This window comes from Brachycentrus maculatus, unplaced genomic scaffold (genome assembly GCF_059751285.1).
Source record: "Brachycentrus maculatus isolate JH-2025_06_01 unplaced genomic scaffold, ASM5975128v1 h1tg000318l, whole genome shotgun sequence".
Taxonomy (NCBI): Eukaryota; Metazoa; Arthropoda; class Insecta; order Trichoptera; family Brachycentridae; genus Brachycentrus; species Brachycentrus maculatus.
Genome location: NW_028281067.1, coordinates 20,377 through 33,551, shown reverse-complemented (window position 1 = coordinate 33,551; position 13,175 = coordinate 20,377). Strand labels below are relative to the sequence as shown.

At 31.2% G+C, this 13,175-nt stretch overlaps 1 protein-coding gene across 1 annotated transcript in view; it reads right to left on the bottom strand.

Annotated features, from left to right (window-relative positions):
* LOC148304434 (uncharacterized) overlaps nucleotides 1-7,903 on the bottom strand; it is a 160,493-nt gene extending 152,590 nt beyond the window's left edge. The window contains exon 1 of the mRNA XM_088268309.1: nucleotides 7,366-7,903. The gene's annotated coding sequence lies outside the window, so the exon portion shown is untranslated. The remainder of the gene's footprint in view (nucleotides 1-7,365) is intronic.
* Nucleotides 7,904-13,175: the final 5,272 nt, after the last annotated feature.

Below are 13,175 nucleotides of genomic sequence, written 5' to 3'. Positions count from 1 at the left end.
CATAAAAGAAATTTTACGAATAATTAAATTTAACAACAAAAAAACAAAATAATCATTAAATCAAATAGCTTATATTTATTAAGTCGATTGCTTACAGTTAGTTTTGTAAATACCACTAATTATCAAAATATTTGTGGAGGTAGTATTTTACGAAAATGGCACTATATGAATTAACCAAAATTGATAATTATTATTAAATCTTCCTCCTGGTTCCATCCCAACGTATCTTCTTTGTAGACTGTTGAGGTCAGCTCTATTCATCCTCATATTATAGGTCCTTTTATCACAGAAAACGTCACCTAGGCCATGCCTTCAAATCATGTTATCTTTCTAAAGCATCCATGAATTTTTTGATCTTCCTATAGATGTTTTTTTGAGGAAGATCCATGGCGATTGCCTGATTCACAATAGGTTCAGGTTCTCTGTGTCCTATGTGCCCATACCATCTCAATAGCCTTTCCTGTACCTTACTTTTGATGACTGTTACACCCAGGCTTCCGCAAATGCGTGAACTTTTTATTTTGTCACTAAAGGACACTCGAGCTGATCATCTAAGCATTCGCATTTCAGCAGTTTTTAGTTGGTGTAGGCTGGAGTAGGTGTTATACATCGTCCAGCATTCGGAGCTATAGAGGAGTGCGGGTCTGACAATTGTTTGGTAGACTCTTCCCTTTTCCGTTTTTATTTTAACCATATATGTGGTACATATTTTACAAAAAAGCGCTTTGTTAATTTTTCTAAATTATCATCAATTAAAATTATTTATGATTTTATTATATATTTTTTTTTAGAAAAAGAGAAATATTTATGTTATTATTATTTACACAAATATTTCAATTTTATTTTATTTCCGTGAGCCTTAGCGGCTCATTATTAGAAATAGGTATCAAATTGTGGTAGAGTGGGTTCGATCCGAGAAACTCTGACTTAAGAGTCCGCGACACTAACCACGGGACCACAAGCTGACAACATTACTTATGAGATATTTGGTCGATTTTTACTATTGCAACTAGTTTTGCAAGAATAGCCCCTATCTTTTAATCAATAGAAATATATTATGGAGGCGCATTTTCATTTGTTTTTAAATTAATTCAATACTGGGACGACATTTCCCATTATAGGTATGCTGAAAGAACACCATAAAAGTCTACTACGGCATTTTACCCTACTCACAGCATCCGGCGAGAAAAGTTGTACGACGGGTGATGGATACCACTGATATCACTGTACTTTTTGTATCATTTAGAAAATTATATTTCATTACAATGAATCAATATTTGGCAGTGACTTTGCAGTAGTATACGTCCATTTTAAATGAAAATTTAATATGGTTTACACCACTTTTTCTTAAAATCCATTTTTACACGTATTTGGATGCATTCCGCATTATTTTCAAACACCGTATGAGAAGCTACATAAGTCTACATTTTAGAGTTGTATTTGGGACGGTATGATAAGGAAACACTTGTTTTTATACCACTTGAGTTTCATTAAAGACTGCTAGTTTCGGGAGCCTAACTTAGATCGTCAGGTCTGAATAATAAGTAAAATATAAAATATAAATATATTTTAGTTATTATTCAGACCTGACGATGGTTGTTTAGCTTCCGAAACTAGTAGTCTTAAATAAAACTCAAATGGTACAAAAAAAGTGTTTCCTTAATCATTGTAACATGTAAAATGTCTTACTACAAAGTTAATGCCGAAACAATAAATAAAGTACATAATAGAGTCACTAGTTTTCCTACCGCTGTCATCCTGGGTATTAGAACATGGTGGTGGATTGTACACACTAGTTAGTGTGTACAATCCACCACCATTAATTAACTTACATGTACCGCTGACAGTGATAGACACTTTGAAAGCAATAGTATTTTTTTTTAATCTTTGACCGCGAAAAACATAGAATGATTGATTTTACACCGATATAAGTTAAAAAAAAAAGTTTTTTTTTTAATATATGAGTCCAAATGGAAATCAAAAGTTTCTATACCGGACCTGGGAATGTAGAAAGAGTATGAAGAAAAAACGAGAGAGTGCTCTAATATCATATACTTTATACAAAATATATAACAACAAAAATAATTTATTTTAAAATAAGCTACTCAGACACTTGACAATTAATTAAATTATTGAAAAGTTGCTAAACAAGTTATTAACTTTTTAATTTTAATTAATAAATCTATCATCACTTTTGATGTCATTATGATCTTAATTTTCATTTTCACCTTTTTAAGAATATTAAAATAAAACTATTTAAATATACAGTGGAACCGCTCATGACGAGCATAATTCGTTTCAGATTCTAACTCGTTAAGCGAAACACTCGTTAACAGAATCATTTTTTTTCATTAATTGATTCGGCAGTCACTTTGTGGTAAAATCTATCCACTTCTAATTAATGTTTTACTTAGTAAATACCACTATTTTTTAAAATCTACTGTGACATGTGTTTCGATGCATTCCGCATCATACGGTGTTTGAAAATGATGCGGAATGCATAGAAACACGTGTCACAGTAGATTTTAAGAAATAGTGGTATTTACTAAGTAAAACATTAATTGAAAATCTTTTTTTTACAACTTTTTCACGTTTCGGTCTTTATACGATTTACTCGTTACTAGAGGTTTCACTGTATTTGAAATACATTTAATTTTTACTTTTAAACTTTCTAAGTGTGAAAAATATTTCTAAAAATTTTCAGTCATATTTTTTTTAACAGGTGTTTTTATACGTGTGAACAAAATAAACAGAAATAGATATGCACAGACGACTTTATTTTGAAATAAAAAAAATGTATTAACTACTTTATTATTATTGCCAGATTTATGGAGCGCAGAAAAAACGCTAATAAAACAAACTCGTTTGTACATTACCGATTTTTTATTCATCGACCTATTTTGTATATATTTATTTCATCAAACAATTATATAAATCATTTCCTTATCGGTATATTAACCAAATTGGACAGTGTTAGAATTAACTGTTGATGCAATATTTCAACCGACCATATTAACATTTTTTTATTGACAACAAAAATGTATATGTTGACGAATTATAATAATAATAAACCCCCTATCTACACCCCAACGGTGCATAGGGCACTGTGTCGTATAAACGCAGTGTTATCTTGATCGTTAACACATGAAGGAAAGGTGATCAGCCGTCCGCTTCAGGTACCAGTCCAGGGTAATATTGAATAAATATTACAGTGAAAAAATCACTTATATTTATTTTACCCCCCTGGGAATTGAACCCGGGACCTCCAGAACGGTAGCGGAGCGTGCTGACCATTACACTACCTAGGTGGACATAATGGTGGTGACGAATTATAGGAGATAAATAAAAATAAATATCATTATTCAATAACGACTCTTTTTTTAACTGTGAATTATGCTTCTCAAAATGACAAAAGCTGTACTTTGAACTATCGTTACTGACAAATTGTCAATTGTGATATGTTTGGTTTAGAAAATTTAGAAATACATAAAAATTTTAATTCAGAAAAAACGTTAATTAATAATATACTATTTCAAAATACGTCATTATTATCTATGTTTCCTTTTACAAATAAATCCCGTCGTTTAACCAACCCCCCTCCAATTCAATGTAAATTCAATGTAATGAACGGATTTCTTCTCAAATTTGTTAATATAATATACAAAATAACTTATAATTAAATAGTATTTCTTGATATTGGAAAAGTTAAGTATGTTTGAAAGAAAAGGCGGTACACAATATGTCTTTTTACATTATTCATATTTTAATGAACTTTGACACGTAAAATTCAATGCAATTCATGGATTTCTTGTCAAATTTGTTTACACATTCTGTATAAAGAAACGCATAATGAAATACTATTTTTTACGTTGGAAAAGTTTAGTGTGTTAGAAAGAGAAGGCAATATCCAATTTGTATTTTAATGAAAATTGACGGGTTAAATTTAATGTAATGCATAGATTTCGTGTTAAATTTGTCATATACAAATATAAAAAAAATACTTGATTTTTCAGGAGATCGTTTTTAATGTTTTAAAATATAAAACAATGTATTAAAAATAAATATCAAGCCACTTATTGAACTTTTTACTGTGCAATAGGTCTTTTTAGGTAAAACCTGAATGTTTTTTCTCCATTTGAAAAATATTTAGGATATTTAAAAAAAGTAATTAAACAATACCTTTTATTCAAAATGCAAAAACAACACTTTCTGCCCTGCAGCGGGTAAATATTGTCTTAAAAATATGCCGCTTTTGCTGGGATATAGTAAATTTTATGGGCATTCTGAAAACATGCACAACTTAAAATTGACGATTTTTTACATATGACGTTGAAAGGAGTGAGCGATATGTAAATAAATAAATTATAATATTTGTATAAGTTGTATAGGAATCAAATGAGCATTGTTGTCAATATGACCACCAAAGATTATATTAGAAGTGGTGAAATTCCACATTTTTGCATCCGTGTTCCGCCATAACCACGTAACTTCGGCTTATATGGAATTTGTTATTTAAAATTGTAGTGAATAATGTAAATCTGAATTTGCAAAGCACTTCCTGACTGTTTTGTGCTTCCGGGTCATTATTGCTTACAAGAAAAATGTACTTAGAGCCTTTTGAAGAACAACTGTCTTCCAAATATGGAATTGAGTTATTTGAGTACCAGAATCCGAATCCATTATTTATTTTATTTTAAATGTATTTGGGAATTTAACAGAATAAAACATCGTCACTAGAATCAACGAGTATTACAAAATAGGTAATAGTACTTTTCTAATTACATAATTCCACATTTGTAAATTTGTGAATACACCCGGAAGAGAGACGGGAGGGAGGAAAAGGGGAAAAGGGAAAGATCAAAGCTGAAGTCAAAGACAAATATCCCGCCTTAAGGGAGAACTCTCTAACTGGATGATTTAGTTAGCGAACGGCTACGTAAGAAACCGGATGTGCCTCTAAGCACAGTAAAAAAAATCATTTAAAATTTCATTTTTTAGAACACACATTGTAAAAAAAATTTTAAGCCTTTCAATAAATCTTTTCTTTCAAACCCATTTATTAATTTCAAAGAAAAACTTATTTTGTCAATATAAAAACGGTACTTACAATAAAACAATTACTGCTATTGATTACTGGGACTTAAGCTGGGATAATGGTTTTGAAAAGAAAAGAGTTATTGAAGTGTAAGGAGTTTAAAAAATTATAAAAATATTAATTGTACTAATTTCAACATATACATGTTGTCAATTTGTATAAACAGTACGTGCAGCTTCTCGCGCAGCCCGTCGCATACGACTATATATATATTAGAGAGTATACCCTTAAAACTGTTTCAGTTAGCGGTAACAAAGAAAATATAATAAAACTACAGAATTATTATTGATGCCCAGTTTTCAGGCTCTTTTGTTGTCATATAAAACTGTTAAGAGGCCAGTCGTTACTCGACCGTGTTATTATTATTTAATTACGTCTTCATGCCGAGTTGATTGCTGCTGATGCAAAGTGTATTGAACTGATTGTCGTACTTTCACTGTCATAGTAAAATAATTGTGCAATTGACCGGAACGTTGCCACAGAAATACACTAATAAAATATTAGTACTATCCTACTTTTCTATGTGTAATTATTTTTTCTACATCTATGGAAAATCCAATTTAATTTTAATGAACATTCTTGTGTGGGAGTTTCGCAATAGGCATAGGCTTAACATATTTTTATCGGTCACCTGAGGCTTATTAACTAACCATCACGTCGTTATCTCCGCAGGGATAGGCAGAGAGAATGGGTGGCCACGCCAGTGTGTCTTTTGCCTCTTCCACGTTCATGCATCTCCTCATACACACCTGCCTATTATTCCAGCACAATTTCTTTAATTATTACGCATTTTAATTACTGCGAGGAGTGTATGTCGGGACAGAAGAGTGTGGCGTTCCATACTTTCTGCCTACCCTTGCGGGGAAACGGCGTGTTGGTAGTAGTATTAGTAGTTATTTTTTACATTTTTAAGTTAAGATTTTATATATTGTAGTGCAGTAACAATAATTTCAATGTTCGCAATGCGCAATTCCGCAAGTATGTATAATGTCAATTTTTTTTATTTTAATTATATTTTCTAATACAAATATCATTTCAAAAAAGTTTTAATTACAAGATTTCAAAATGAATGTCACATAACCTATGATTAAATTCCTTTATTTCTCTGTTATGACTCTTTTTTGATTTGGAAGATATTTATTAGTAAAAATAAAACAATATTATATCAAGTAATTTATATTTAATATAAATAATAAAACTGTGAAATATATAATATCTGGGACACCAGTCTGATGTTGTTGGTAAAGACGAAAACCAGTCACTGGTAAAATAAAATAAACGTGGAATAAACTATTAAGTTCTTATTTTATTATGTAAAAAGCTGTTCCTTTCAGTAATAAAACTAAAATCTATATCATTTATTGATTTGGCATTAACTTTGTGGAAAAACACGATGATTGAAATATAAAAATAAAACGTGGTCTTCTTTTATCTTATCTGGTCAGTCTGATGATGTCGGTAATGCCGAAACTTGGTCAGTGGCCAAATAAAAATAAAGTGGAAAAATCAACTCAATAGATATTGTGCTATTATTATACATAAAACTACTTTACACAGTTTTATTCTATTCAGATATAATAGTAGCAAAACTGTATTTTGTTTTTTTTTTAGTGCAGTTCAAAAAAGAAATGTCAGTACAAAAGTTAAATATAATAATTTTTATAATTTATTTAATTTAAATATTTATTTTGAACAAGTAAAAGGAAAACTATAATAAATTTCCATCGTTTTTATGATTGTAATACAATTTGATGGTTCAGTGTTTAGGGATAATTATGTTTTAAAAATAATTTTCATTTGTAAAGTATTTAGCAGAATTAACCTAACGTAACAGATGTCATATCAAATGTTTTTGAGTGTGTCCAAATACTTGTTCACAAATCTGGGTTTCTCCACTTGGGAGTTATGTTTACATTTATTACATCTCAACATAGATGAATAAGAATATGGAAGTCTGGGTATTAACAGGGCTTATGACCTGTCAAAGGCTGGTTTATGCCTTCTTACGACTTATGACTTCTACATTCTTCTTCATTTATGTTGAGATAAAGTTATTTTCAACTTATCTGCTGGGTTTAGTTGGTATAGATAGAGAGTTGTATTTTTTTTCAAATATAAAGTTAATTATTTTTTATGATAGTTTGCCTATGCTACAAATTCGTAAGAAATTACATTTAAAAAATACAGCTTTCCATTTGTACTAACTCATAACTTATGATTATACATGCAAAATAATATATTTGACTAAAATAATATTTTTTAAGTCCTACCATTTTTAGGAAAATTTTGAACTGGAACAATCCATGCGTTCCGTTGGAAAACACAAATACACCACTAATTCAACTGTCGGTGACTTTTTCTATCAACTTTCAACATTTTAGAATTACGTACTTCATAAATATGGTCACAAAAGGTAAAAATCTAATTCATTCAACGCAGAAGCCACACACATTCACAATAAAACTGTTTGATAAATATGTATAAAAATTTCAAGTAATGTTGCTTAACAAATTAATTAAAAACTCAAACAACTCGAAGACACCGTGGATGACCTTAAAACGTACTTCCCCACGATAGCTGTCATTAACGAAAGAAATTTACAAAACTCCAAGACAAAACAACCCTTAGACACGAGGGTATAAGGTCTCTAATCCCGCGGCACTTTACGCGAACGTCCGTTTAGAAATTCAAATTTGCGCCGGAGGAATTTGATACTTATCAACAGGTGTAATAAGGCTGATTATAGCGCGGCAGGTGCGTGAGAATGCTTCGGGCATGACCACTCGATTCTCGAGTTGAATCGGTACTAAAGAAATTGTATTTGAAATACCCGCTCTAAAGTTACAGACCCAATGAGACAAGAGAAAGGAAAGTAGATTGGAATATTAATGATCTTATCGAAAAGATTTATCATTTGTATGACAAGATACCTTTTACAGTACTTTAGCTCTTTATCTTTTTGTTTACTTATTTTACTCAATGGATTTCGTGCGTCGATGAAGATCAGGTGTAACAGATGTAATCAAGTGTAACGGTGAGTGACTAATAAAAATTACGGCGTATTATAAAAAAAGCTGCGTATTTATTGTTTGAATATTTAAGATGATGCAATTGAAGTATACCTTTTTAGTTTTTCTTGCCAGCGCATTCCGTTGTTTGCAAAATATTTAACGCTCGCGCAAAGAGATGTTTATGAAGCAGAATAAAATTTTAAATCTCGCAGGCAAGTAATTAGCGTTACATAACAATATTTCAAAAGTTAAATAATAATACTTATAAAAGAATGCTTGATTTTGCAAATTTTAAAACCGAAGCATTTAAAAAAAAATACTTTAAGTGTTAAAAGTAGGTAAGTACTAAAAGTTAAAATAATTTTGGAAACATACGCAATAAGAATATAATTTATGCACATTTTTTTTGCTATGTTTATGTATAACCACTCACCGAGATTACCACTCAACCTTAGTTACCCGTCTCTTCGTCAGGACAATCACTACACCAGCATGCACACAACAATACACGTCACCACCATTCACCCACTAACAACTACAAAAAATATTAATCACATGCGTTTTTAACATGCACTAAGGACCAAAGACCAACATGCACTAAAGGCCGAAGACTGACGAGCACTAAAGATGTTTGTCAAAAATACATCCAGCATATTGGATCGAAATAAAAGGGAGACTACACAGCAAAGGAAGATGTTTAACACATGCTTTTTTTTAATGTTATGTTCATAGTAACGAAAATTCACATTTCGTGCCTAAAACGCTGGCCTGATCACCTTTTCTTCATGTATTTAACGATCAAGATGACACTGCTTCTATACGATGCAGTGCTCTATGCACTATTTGATACGATAAGCATCAAAAGAAGAATATGAAGAAGAAATAATCACTGGAATGCCTAATCAATAATAATATTTCTTTTAAAACGTTTAAGTGAAATAAAAATGATGTCTATTTCATTGAAAAATGTTATAAGATTTTATAGTTTTACAACTGTTTTAAGATAATTATTATTTTTCTATATATTTAATTTTATTATTTATGTAAGTATTCTGTTGGTTTTCCAATGAATAAACAAAAAACAAGAAATTCCGTTAAATAGATAGAATTCACGAATTTAATACAAAATTATTTCAATTTCATGCTATTTTTTAAAGCGGCCTGTTGTAAAAAAATAGGTAGGAAATTGTGGTTGAGTGGTTTCAAACCTAGAAATTCTGACTCAGATTCCGCGACACCAACCACGGGACCACAATCCGACACTATTTTAGTAAATGTAGACAGTCTTAACACTACCGTTAAGTTTTAAACGTGTACTTTATTTAATGATATTTATACCTCTCATATGATATATACACATATAAAAGTTTAACACGTTGGATGCGTCCCCCAGCAGTTAATATGCGCTAGGCGCATATGGTTCATAAAAATTAAGCAAATGAATTAAAAGCATCATTGTGCATTGTTGAAAGTATACCCTTACAGTCTTAATGCAATATTTTATGTCAGTGTTTAATGAATAATTAAAAATAATAATAAATCCCTTACCGCACCCCAATGGTGCATAGGGCACTGTTTCATATAAACGCAGTGTTATCTCGATCGATTACACATGAAGGCAAGGTGATCAGCCCTCCACTTCAGGTACCAGTCCAGTGTAATATTGAATAAATATTAGAGTGAAAAAATCACTTATATTTATAAAACCCCCCTGGGAATCGAACCCGGGACCTCCAGAACGGTAGCCGAGCATACTGACCATTACACTACGGAGGCGGACAAAAAAGTAATCTACGAATGTATTATTTGCAAGTGTAAACTCAGCTTTAGCCCCCTCGATAACTCATGTTGAAAAATATTTTGAGTGTGCCCAAATACTGTTCACAAATCAGGATTATCTCCAATTACAGGAGTTATTTTTCATATGTCTTTTTTCCATGTTTACACTCGTTTGCCTCAAAGCGGACATAAAAATGATCCGCGCGTGAATGCTACACACAAAGAGAACAGTTTGTAGTAATATATACAAAATTAAATTCCATATTTAAAATAAAGTTTACGCGTTTTAAAAATTTGCTTGCATCTCGTGATTGTTCAAAAAAAGTGTTGCTTTTTAAAATAGTCACTGCACTCCCCTGGCTATGATATACCACCCTACTTTGTATCGTAATGTGCCCAACATTATCCTTACTATATTATTACTATGTTATCCCATTACTATGCTATTCAATAGATGGAAGGCTGCTGTCTGAAAAAAAAGTAAAGAAGTCATCATTTTACCCATTCGCCAATCCGGATAGAGGAATATTATTAAAAATTTCAAACCAATTTCAATATTATACGCGTCATCTTTACTGTTTAAAGTGTATAATTATATCATTTTTACTATTAACCTATTCGGATAGAAAAAACAATTAGGATTCGTAGTGTGTAACCAGATACTTTTGGTAGCATATATGTGGAGGTCCCCACCAAAAAATTACATTTCCAATATTACACAAAAAACCCTTTAAATGCAAATCTGTTCTGTATACTGTATTCTGTGTTTCTGTGTTACTGTGTTAAACCAATATGAAATCATTAAATTGCAGCAAAACGTATCAATTTTGCAAGCTAGAATTCCTGATTACTTAAAATAATTTATAATGGAAATGCAACGTTTTGGTGAGACCTCCACATATGATAAAAATAGTGACGTTGGTACCATAAACCAAGCTCGGACAGAAAAAGCAGAACCCCATTCTAGTGGAACGGAAGGCCTGCTGAGGACAGTTAGCAGTCCGACTTCTCCCGAGGAGTTTTCGCAGCAAATGCTGCGAAGTGCCTGATTGGCCCTTCGCATAAAAAAAAAACAGATCCAAAAGTTATAAATTTATGTCTCACTCCCAGCAATTTTATTAGTTACCCAAACAAACATTTAAATCATTACTTTGGCTTTTATTATTATTTTTTTGAAGGAAATATTTGTGTATTTATTATTTTCACAAATATATCAATTTCATACTATTTTTGTGAGCCCAAGCGGCTATTATTAGAAATAGGTATCAAATTGTGATAGAGTGGGTTCAAACCATGAAACTCTGACCTAAGAGTCCGCGACACTAACCGCGGGACCACAACCCGACATGTTTCATATTCAACATGTTTTCTTCTGAAAATAATTTTCAGCCAGCGTTTTTTGTTGTTGTTTGTTATTTAAATCAATTTATTTTAAACACGATCTGAATGGGTTAAAGCCATCAACACAGATTTCTTAAGATGCGTTCTTGAGATTGCAATTGCAAAACGTTTTAAGAAATATTCATTTTCAATTGGTCTGGATATAGTGATGTATTTTCACATCTATCTTGTATATTCCCAATCTCGTATTTTCTTGATTCAATATCTATATTTAAAAAAAAATGTTTTGCATGTCAGCAAAAATATCCAATTTTAGACATCAGGAATTTCAATTACATTCATACGGGACTATCGTAAAATGTACGACGATTATAAAAACTCACATTTTACTAAAAACATTTAAAAATTATTCTCAATATTATTAATATTTAAAGCATTTACTTTGTGGTTAGTCATTTTTACTTATTTTTTTTACAAAAATGTTAATAATATTAGTATATAACCACTCTCTTCAGAATTACCTGAAAGCATTTCTAATGATTTAAGTCGTCTTTTGTTTAAACCAAAATTACTTTCAATTTAATAAAAAAAACGGAAAGTGGTTATATTCTAATATTACTAACATTTTTGTAAAAAAAAAATAATTATAAATTAGTTGCAATATGATTTTTGAGAACTTTATATAATATAATATAATAAAATAACAAGTTTATATTTATTTCACGTAAACTTACTTTGTTATAAATAAAACAATTGGTCAAACAAAATTCACGTGGAAAGATTTATATTTGTATGTAGAGGTTCGCATCAAAACGTTACATTTCCATAAAAATTAATTTAAGTAATCAGGGATTCGAGCTTATAAAATTGATACGTTTTGGTGAGATTCAATGATTTCATTTTGATTCAACACCGGATTGGTCACGTTTTGTCGCATCTGTGATTAAGATTTCGATTTAGGATTTTTTTTCGCAATATAGGAAATATAACTTTTTGGTGAGGACCTCCACATACGAGTATGTAGTTATTTTACTACATAAAATGCAATTTCAGCAAGAAATGTTCTCTCCTCGTGAAAACCGGGAGCCACATAGTCCTGAAAACTTTCCTTGTCTTAAAAATTAAGTTTTTTTATTTATTAAATAAATAATAATAAAACCCTTATCGCACCCCAATGGTGCATAGGGCACTGCGTAATACAAACGCAGTGTTATCTTGATCGTTTACACACGAAGAAAAGGTGATCAGCCCTCCGCATCGGGTACCAGTCCAGGGTAATATTGAATAAATAGTACAGTGAAAAAATCACTTTAATTTATTTTACCTCCCCTGGGAATCGAACCCGAGACCTCCAGAACGGTAGCCGAGCGTGCTGACCATTACACTACGGAGATGGACAAACTTTTTTTAAATAGTTAAAAATAATTAATAATTCGTATTTTTCATCTCGCTATCGAGTAATACGTGAATTTCTTGCACAGTTATAATCCTAAGCCAGTTTCCACAAGACTTCAGTGGGCGGAGAGCATTCTGAGCAAGATTCATAATTGGTATTGGACGATTTGCATACACATTGCGGAGTCGATGACTTTACTGATGTCGAGAAGTTGATATTACTTACGCTTGAATCCGAATTTAGTCGACTGGATGCTGTTATAATATTTACCATATTTCTGGATACCTGCCCCCATAAAATGTCCCCCAAAAATATCTGCGGAAAGGCTCTTCGACTTCACGTATTCATGTGAACAATTTTTTTGAAGCATTAACCTTATTAATAGAAAACTGAAAAATCGCTTTATTGATGAGAATTACATACCACCCTAACTTTCAACATTTTGAGTGTGTCCAAATACTTGTTAAAAAATCTAGATAATCTCCAATTATGATGTTTTTATATCATTTTTTGACATCTCAACGAAGACGAAGAAGAATACTGAAGAACACTG